Source organism: Gallus gallus, chromosome Z, assembly GCF_016699485.2.
Source record: "Gallus gallus isolate bGalGal1 chromosome Z, bGalGal1.mat.broiler.GRCg7b, whole genome shotgun sequence".
NCBI classification, from domain to species: Eukaryota; Metazoa; Chordata; class Aves; order Galliformes; family Phasianidae; genus Gallus; species Gallus gallus.
Window position 1 is genome coordinate 47,029,057 of NC_052572.1, and position 9,080 is coordinate 47,038,136.

Here is a 9,080-nt window from a genome sequence, read left to right on the forward strand (position 1 = left end):
AGAACATGTGCCTTATTTTGGAAAAATCATGTGACGGAATGACACAGGAAGAAAAGGAAAAGCTCCAGTATCCAAATGTTTCACAGCTTGTGAAAGGCAGGAAGTTCACAGGTGTGATGGTTTTGTGATTTTTGGTTATTGGTATTCCACATCATAACATCATGTAGTGCACTGGGAGTTAAAGAGTTAATGCTCCAGTTCCGTGTACCTGTCCAGAAGAGAAGAACTACATTCCCCAGAAGACTGTTCGCTGTTCTGTTAGCATTCCTACTCAGGGGGAACAGATATAAGGCCTCAGTAGGTCACCTGACATCCTTCTTTTCGATCGTCAGGCTCTCTCGCTGCTGCTCGTCCCAACCGCATGCCGTTAGTGTAAGGCCTTCAGCTTTTTTGGACACTCTTTCTCTCATTGTATTTGATTTATTAGCTTCAATTCTAACTATATTGTATTATAGTGTGTTATCATGCATTCTGATACCATATTTATTAAATTAGTTTGTTTCTCCTCAGATTGTTGCCACTGTTTTTAATTGTTTTGGGGTCCCCTGTTTCACCCTTCTGGAGGTGTGGATCTGCAGATCCCTCTGCCCCGCTAGTCATGGAACCGGGCCGAACTAGCCCGTAAACTGTTGACATTCTTGGTGGAGAATGCAGGCAAAAAAGCTGCTTTTTAGCTTTTGGAATGAATCTCTCTCTGCTTCTTGGAGAGCTTAATTAGGAAAGTTTATCTCTTTCACAGGTGCTCACTGAAAACTTGACCTTGAAATTCCAGGCAGACTGCCAGTATTCTGGGATATTTGTAAACTTTGAGCACTGCTATCTTGCTTCTGTAAAGAGAAAAAAAAAATGATTCCATTTTCTCTCAGACTTGTTTCTTGATAAAACTAAATACCCTCATAATCAAACGAGACAGACTCTGAGCCAAGCTGGAGACTGAGAGCATTGGAATTGACCAACCTGATCAACCACAGGAGGCAACAGAATCGATGTCAGTTGCCCCTGTAAGAGGACAGAAAATGAAATGAATCTCGACTCAGTTAGAACAGAAGAAAGAGGAGGAGGGGAAAATAGAGGAAGCAGACACTGCAAGAGAAGAGGAGGAAAGAGGTCCAGAGGAGCAGCTCTGAGATCAAGGGGAAGTGCCCCTGAGTCCAGGGGAGGGGCCCTCAATAAGATCATGGTCACCAACACCCAGAAGGACAACAAGAAGTCCTGAAAGAGCAGGAGGTGAGCAAGACATCGTTACCATTACTGATCAATCTCTGAAAATGGGTGAGGTCTGAGAAAAGACTTCACACCACCCAAATGAGCCTATTGTCACCTGGTTACTTCGATGTTGGGACAATGGGGCCAACAGTGTGTGGCTAGACAGTAGAGAAGCTCACCAACTGGATGGCATTGCTAGGGACTCAGCCATTGACAGAGGTATTAGTACATGCCAGAATGGGTCCTTCATCCTCTGGAAGCAGATGCTACTAGCTGTAAAAGAAAGATACCCCTTCAAAGATGATCTGATATCTGAGAAAAATAAATGTACTGATGTGGAAAAAGGCATCTGTTATTTGAGAGAATATGCTGTGGTGGAAATGTTACATAACCCCACATTTGTTCCTGACGATCCAGACCAAGAGCATGATCCTGAGAGAGCCAGATGTACACCAAATATGTGACGTATATTCAGAAAGACTGCACCAGAAAGGTATGCCAGTGCATTTGCAGCAATGTATGGCAGAGGAGAAAGAAGACCCTTTATAAACGAACTGATTAGTAAACTTCAAGACTTTGAATTACATTTAACCCCTCTATGAGCTTGTGTTTCAGCCACTGCAAAAGTATCTGAAAAACTGGTCAGAATGGAGAGCAATCAAGAAGATATAATAGACAAACTGTCTACCGTGCTTAATGCTGATGGATTCATGGTGGTATCAGATACATCCGATGAGGATCAGGATTCCCAAAACAGCCTACTGAAGGGACTGATCAAATTGGTTTCCTCGCAACCTACATCATCCAGTGTCTCAGCTATCAAAAGAAGATGTCCTCCTGCTTGTGCAAGTGACAACAGTAAGACTACATCACATATTGCCTTGTGGTGTTACCTATGTGACCATGGAGAAGATACGAAGAAGTGGGATAAAAAACTCACTCCTGCACTTCAAGCACAGGTAAAAGAATGACAAGACAGACCGACCACCAAGGTGAACTTCTCCAAAAAGGTGATCGCTCCCGTTGCTGCAGGACATGGCAATAGCCATAAGAACAACAGAGGTAAGAGAGGGGCCCTGCCTTGAGCCAGCAGGCAGAAAGGGATAATAGAGTGTCCAATGACTGTGTGAATTAGATGGCCTGGCACATCAGAACCACAGAAATATAAGCCCCTGGTGGACACTGGTGCATGGTGCACTCTAATGCCCTCAAGTCACCAAGGGACAGAATCAATTTATATTCATGGGGTGACTGGGAGTTCCCAAGAGTTGACTGTGTTGGAGGCTGAAATAAGCCTCACTGGTAAAGACTGGCATAAACACCGTACTGTGACTGGCTCAGGGGCTCCATGTATACTTGGTATTGATTACTTCAGAAGAGGATATTTTAAGGATCACAAGGGGTATCAGTGGGCCTTTGGAATAGCTGCTGTGGACACAGAAGGTGTTAAGCAGCTGTCTGTTTTACCTGGCCTATCAGAAGATCCATCTGCTGTGGGGTTGCTATGAGTGAAAAAGCAACAGGTACCGACTGCTACAAAAATGGTGCACAGATGGCAGTACCACACCAACAGGGACTCCTTGCTCCCCATTCAGAAGTTGATTCGTCAACTAGAGAGTTAGGGAGTGATCAGCAAAACTCACCTTTTAACAGCCAATATGGCCAGTGCGTAAAGCCAGTGGAGAATGTTGCTATTAAGTGAAGCAAAGTGAAAGGACTTGCCCAGGAAATTCAGTTCCTAGGTATAAACATATCACAACAGGACTGTTTTGAGGTGGTTAGAAAGAAAAAGATTCCTTCATCCACTCTCATACGTCTGTGTCACGTTTCTTCTGTCTGTCGTCATTCCTATAAACACTAGCTAATGGGTTGTCTTCCTTATAGCAATTGCCTCTTTCTGTACTCATTTGGAAGATCCACTCCTTTGGTTCACTGCTCAGAATTGGTTTTTATTTTGGTTAGAAGAGCCTAAAGAGGAAGGAACACATGAAACTTTACAACTTACTCTTCAATATCTTACTCAGTGGAATTGCAGTCACCTGTTTCTTGAAATCTATTCCTTATTCTATGTCATTCTTTGTGAGTGACTTCAGAGAAGACTGTGACTAGAACCCACTAGGATTGACATCTCTTTCTAAACCACATGAGTGCTGCACAGGCTTCATACAGGCAGTCCACAGGCAGTCTGTTTATTGTATGTTTATAAGTTCCTGGGCATATGCTGTGCTTCATCAAGTGAGTTCTGGCTTCACCTGGAGTAGTACTTTCTATCTGTATTAAGTATGCATTTTGTCATGGACTTTGTTGTGGGGCACATTTTACACATACAAGACAACTGTATCCTTTGTGCATGTTGATGCAAGGGATGGGCTTTTGCCACAGAATAAGAAAAGGTCTGCTTTTTGCACAGTTGTGTTTTATATAAATGTATAAAAATAGGTAGGATTTAATTGAAAATTAACATATTCTCTGTGAAGCATATTTAAGATCCTGTAGGTTTTTTTCTGCTCTGTGAGTAATGTAGTGGAAGAAATTGGAAGCTAGGATGAAAAGCCCATGCAGTCACAGTTGCTTGAGATGATCTATAGCATTCCTGTAGCTGGGAAATAAACTATTTACATTTCCTTTCTTCGTTTCTCCTTTTTTGTTATAGCTTTCTTAACTGTCTCCATCTTGGCCCGAGATCAGTGTTTCTAGTACATCCAGAATTACATATTTGTGGAACTTAAGTACTAATGATGTACAGTTTGTTCTTTATAATTTCGATCCTCTTGTAGCCTTCACTTATGAACACAGGTAAATAAAAGAACACATGCCTGGCTGAAATGCACAAGCCTTGTGGTTTTGCCTAATTGCTTCCTCACTGCAGGTCTCATTCAACCCTTTATGTTCCTGGTTGTTTTTTTTTTCAAGACAGTGAAAACATTTCTACCTGGCTTCATGTCTGGCAGATTGTTGGAGACAACTACAATTAGATTGGTCACCACTCAGTAACCAAGGCAATAGCTACCCAGCCTTCTGTATGATACCAATCCAAAAAACTTGGTCAGTGTAAATCTTGTTAATCTTTTATATAGAATGTGATATTTCAGCAAAAACAAACAAACAAACAAACAAAAAGATTCTTGTATCTTTGAAAACATGGTCAAATTCTGAAGAAGAACCCAGGATGTAATTTGTCTTAGCTGAAGTGGCAGGCTTATGTAGATAGGCTAGAATGCCTACCAGAGGAAGACAGTGCTGAGCCAGCAGTTAGACACTGCCAAGAGTGGGGCTATTTTTATATGCAGATATATGGCAACTGTCAGATTCTTCCAAGAAATGTAACTCAGTCCTGATAACTCTCAGAGAACTTGGCCAATTGGTTTGTTACAATATTGATTTATCAATTTTTATTCCAAACCTTACAAATCTGAACAAGACACATGGTTAGGTGGTTTATGTATTAGATTTTCTTATGCAGTAAATAATATACATCATACCTTCACATGAAGGAGAATAAAACAGACATGCTTATTCTACAATATCTTTTCCTTACAGGTCATGTCTTGGCCATACCAGAAGAATTTGGTTTGGAGGCAGCCTTGGAGAAGTACACAGATGTTTGATTTTATCTGAAAGCTACTTTTCAAGATATGGAAGTCTGGAGAATTTTACAAGAGCATGTGAACTTTTAGCCTGTGTTTGCAATAACAAGATCTTTACTGGAATAAAAAGACATATCTGTTGTATACTAGCACTAGAGCTGTAAAGGCAAAGATTTGCTCTTTATGCATATACCAAAGACACTGTGGCCTCCCATTCACCAGCCCACAGGCGAAAAATCCTATTCTGCAGAAAAAAAAAAAAGTTGTTCTTCCTCTTAGATATTTTTTCAATATAACTGTGTTGGGTAAGGCTTAGACCTTTGTATTCTCCCTGAACAAATTCCTTGTAGTGATAACCTATATGAACACTGCATTTTTACATCTAATGTTTGCACCTGGAGGTCATTTGCTAGGGTCATATCACCTTGGGATGTGCTTTCTCCTGCTTTCCTAGCAAATAAAGGACTTGATCTTTGTCTATTGTTGTTTGGCTCAAATTGCCTTCTATATTCAAGCCAACTCATTTTCTTAACAACTTCACTGAGTTAGTTCCAGATTTTCTATAAAATTCCTGCCACATATTAGAGGAGAAGAGGAGCTGCCTGCAGTATTTCATGTATAGAGTGCGACTGGTCATTTGTTTGCTGTCAGATTGATTGCTACACAATTTCCTGCTAGTATGGACCCTAGCATTCGCTAAGCCATGGAGTTCAGGTGATGTTACCTATGTGCCATGCTGTAGACTGTGGATGGTACAGGGAAGGTGAAATCTACCTGGGAGTTGAAAACAAGCTTTTTGGCAAACCTCTGAAGTATGCTGGTAGAAGTGGGCGGCAGAGATTTCTGCAGAGCATGACACAAAGCTCTGATGAATGGTTTATCCAAAACAAGCCAGCTTTTGAAATCTTTTTGGTAAATGCTGTCTTTCCTTGACAATTTCTGAGTGCAGTTCAGAAATAGTCCAGGAATTGTTCCAAGCACACAGTATGCCTGAGACTGTTATTTTTTTCAAAGGGAATGGGGAAAACAAAGTTGCAGGAAGAGCTCTGAAGCAACTTAATAGTATAGGTATAGTCAGTACTAAGTTAGGACAGAAAGGAGCAAAGTTATTCTTCTTTTTTTGCCTTAAGAGCTGTGATTGTTAGTAAAGTTTTGTGTCCTGAGGAGCAATGATAGTACTTCATTTGAGGAAGCTTCTTATATTCACTGTTGCTCATTGCTCTCAGATATATGGCACATACAATCAGCATGGCCATGCCAGCAGAGTTGGGCAGAGTAGGTCTAAATGGCACTTTAAGCTAGCACTTTTTGTTCAGTGAATGACAGCTTGAATAGATGTACTGGTGGCACAAGACAGTAAGTTTGCTGAGCAACTGTGATTGGTTCCTGGCAGAACAAGTTTTGGGCAAAAGCATGTACAAGCCACTGCCAGTTTGACAGGGATGAGGGTGAAAAAATCAGCTCTGCAATTGTAGTTCTCCTGTCCTGAGCTCTGCAAGGTCCCAAAACCAGGATGTGTCCGGCTTGCCGTGCGTAAGTAGCAAGCACCTGCAGTATCTTCACACTCAGTGCTCTCTGCACATGTCTGCAAAACACCATAGCACCATTCCTTACAGCCTCACCTTGCTAGTCTGGATCTTCATTTCTACAAGTGTACCTATCAGCCCATATCCTGTGTTTGCATTCCTGCGCTAGAGAGCATATGGCTCTTCCGCAGACCCTGTGAAGAACTCAAGAATATGCAGATGTGGGACACAGGATCAATGTGAGGAAATCCTCATCTCACTCTCCATAATGCATGGCTGCCCATGCTCTGAACTCACACTTCTAGAGGGAAGCCTAACATTGCCTCTGACATGATCTGACCCTCTAAGCCCTAGGCCTACAGCATTGCTGGAGTCTGGGAAGTGGAAATGAGTTCCATCCACAACCCTCCTAGACCACAGTAACCTTCTGACTCCTACATATCACTTGCCTCACCAACAACTGTGGGAATTCCAGATAGGGTTGGGGCAAACTATTAAAATAACCATATGGTTTTTTTCTAATCCTTAAGGCAACAAAACTCATTTTGTCTAATCTTATAAAATAAAAGCCAAAAAAAACCAACCCCTCCCCCCAAAAAAACAACTGTCTTTGATACCTTGGAGAAGCTGGGAGTGATAGAATACATGGTGTGCCCTAGACCTGACAAACTTGTCAATAATTTCATGTTTTGCTTACTGTTTGGTAAACTTTTGGTAAGGATATATATTAAAATTAAATAACATAGAATAGTAAACTTATAGCTGGTTGGAGTGTCTTTGTGTAGAAAATGCTTGTTTCATAGAAAAACTCAGTTTGGACAAGACCTCTTGTGATGATCAAGTGCAGATTCATACCCAAGGCATATCAGTTTGTTAAGGACCTGGCCAAGCTGAGGACAGGAATTCTCCAAGGGTGATGGTTCCATATCTTCTTAAGGCACATATGCCAGTGCTTACTGTTCACCCCTCCCACAGATAATATCTTCATCTTGCACCCAGTTTGAAATTCTATTGCAGCATGTTGTGACAGTTGCTTCTCACCTCATCACTGCGCATCTGAGATGAGTCTGTCTTCGTAATCCCATCTATTTTAGTGATGACAAGTCTATGTACTTGGCTACTCTGATTTAATTTAACTCATCCCAGATACAAATTATCAATTATGCAGATCCAGCTGCATATTTGCTTACCTCAGCTGTAGTTTTTCTACAGTTTTTGCAACTCTCTGGATCACAAAATCACAGTTCAAAAGAACACAGCTCATGCTGTCTCCAACTTACAGAGCCTGATTTTAAGGCACTGCAGTGACATATATCTATTCAGTACTTTTCTAAGGCAAATTCAATTTCATTGTTCCATTAGTGATACATTTGAAGTGGCAAGAATATTATCTTAAGCTGACAATGCACTGTAGAAAAGCCACTAGTTCAACACCCATTTTATGTGCTTTTATGCTCTTTGTAGTTTCTCTCTCCATGTTGTTGGAACTCTCAACAAAGTTTGGATATTAATGGGTGCAAATCTAAGAATTAGCTTCCTTGATCAACAGTTTCATTGCAAAATCTAGTAGGAAGCTAATACAGTATGTTTGGAAATCTTCATATTCTGTAATATATTGTATGGTTTCTCTATGGAAAACATAAGGCTGTAAAGGAGAAACTGTTTCCAATCTCAAGAACTTAACGAACTTGGAGTCTGGTTTCCTCATGTAGTTTTATATTCATATTTCAACATAAGCCTCTTCGCTGTGTCATGGGGGTTTTATCTCCTTTATCCAGTATTATTGTGGGTGGTTATGACAGAGTCTCATGCTACCGTAAAGGTCATTTTAGACTGCTCAGAGAGAGAAAGGTAGAAGGGGAGGGAAGAAAAGGAGAGAAAAGAAAGGGACTGAGTAATCCTACTCCTACAAAGTGAAATTGACAGTCCATTGGCAAAGGCACTGTCTTCCCAGTAGATTCTACTGAGAGCAAAGCAAAAGATGGCATAGTTTCAACTTGTTTGATCACATGGGATCTGTTAGCAATATACAAGCCTGCAGCAATCTACAGCAGAGATAGGTAAATAGTGATGCTCAGAAGAAATATTGACTGTACATGACACACTCCATTCTTTTGAGTTTTCAAGTTTCTCGTACTCCTAGCAGACATCAGTGATCTCCAGTACACACTACTTTTATTGGGGTGAGGAGAATATATCACAACATAGCAGACTTTTCTGATATTCTTGGATTTGTCAGTACTTCCTATGGGAAAGGATTTGCTTCAGATTCTGAGTGTATCAAGGGAAGCTTCCATGTAATTACATTCTACTTTGTAAATGAAATATTTCCAAAAAAACAGTAAAGTCAAGAAATGCTGCTCAGGAAGGATGACATTTTACTGTACAGGGAGGTCACAAACAATTGAAGGGAAACATATTGAAATAATTAATATTGTTAATTATGTTTGTGATTCTGATAATGTTTGAAAGTTGAACTGAATATTTGGATTTGGTTTACACTATGTGAATTCTTCTCTATAAATTCTTAATTCTTTACTCCAGGGAACTCAAGTTGTCTAAGAGCCTGACTGACACTTACAAACAGCAAATAATATGATTTCAAAATAAAGTCTCCAAGGAGAAGTACATTAGTACATTCTTGGATTAGTAAGATATTATAATTCTTTCCCAGCGGTTCTGTGCTTTGGCAAGTTGTCTCCTTGGATATTGGTAACCAGCAACTGCAGATGGGCTGGAACAGCTGAACAGAGAAAGTCTG

The 9,080-nt window shown here is 40.6% G+C and overlaps 1 long non-coding RNA gene across 1 annotated transcript; it reads left to right on the plus strand.

The window, feature by feature from the left end:
* Positions 1-314: 314 nt before the first annotated feature.
* LOC121108255 lies at positions 315-5,271 on the plus strand. Its single transcript, XR_005842655.2, has 3 exons — positions 315-372; positions 740-2,268; positions 4,747-5,271. It is a non-coding gene; the product is annotated as an uncharacterized LOC121108255 (long non-coding RNA).
* Positions 5,272-9,080: the final 3,809 nt, after the last annotated feature.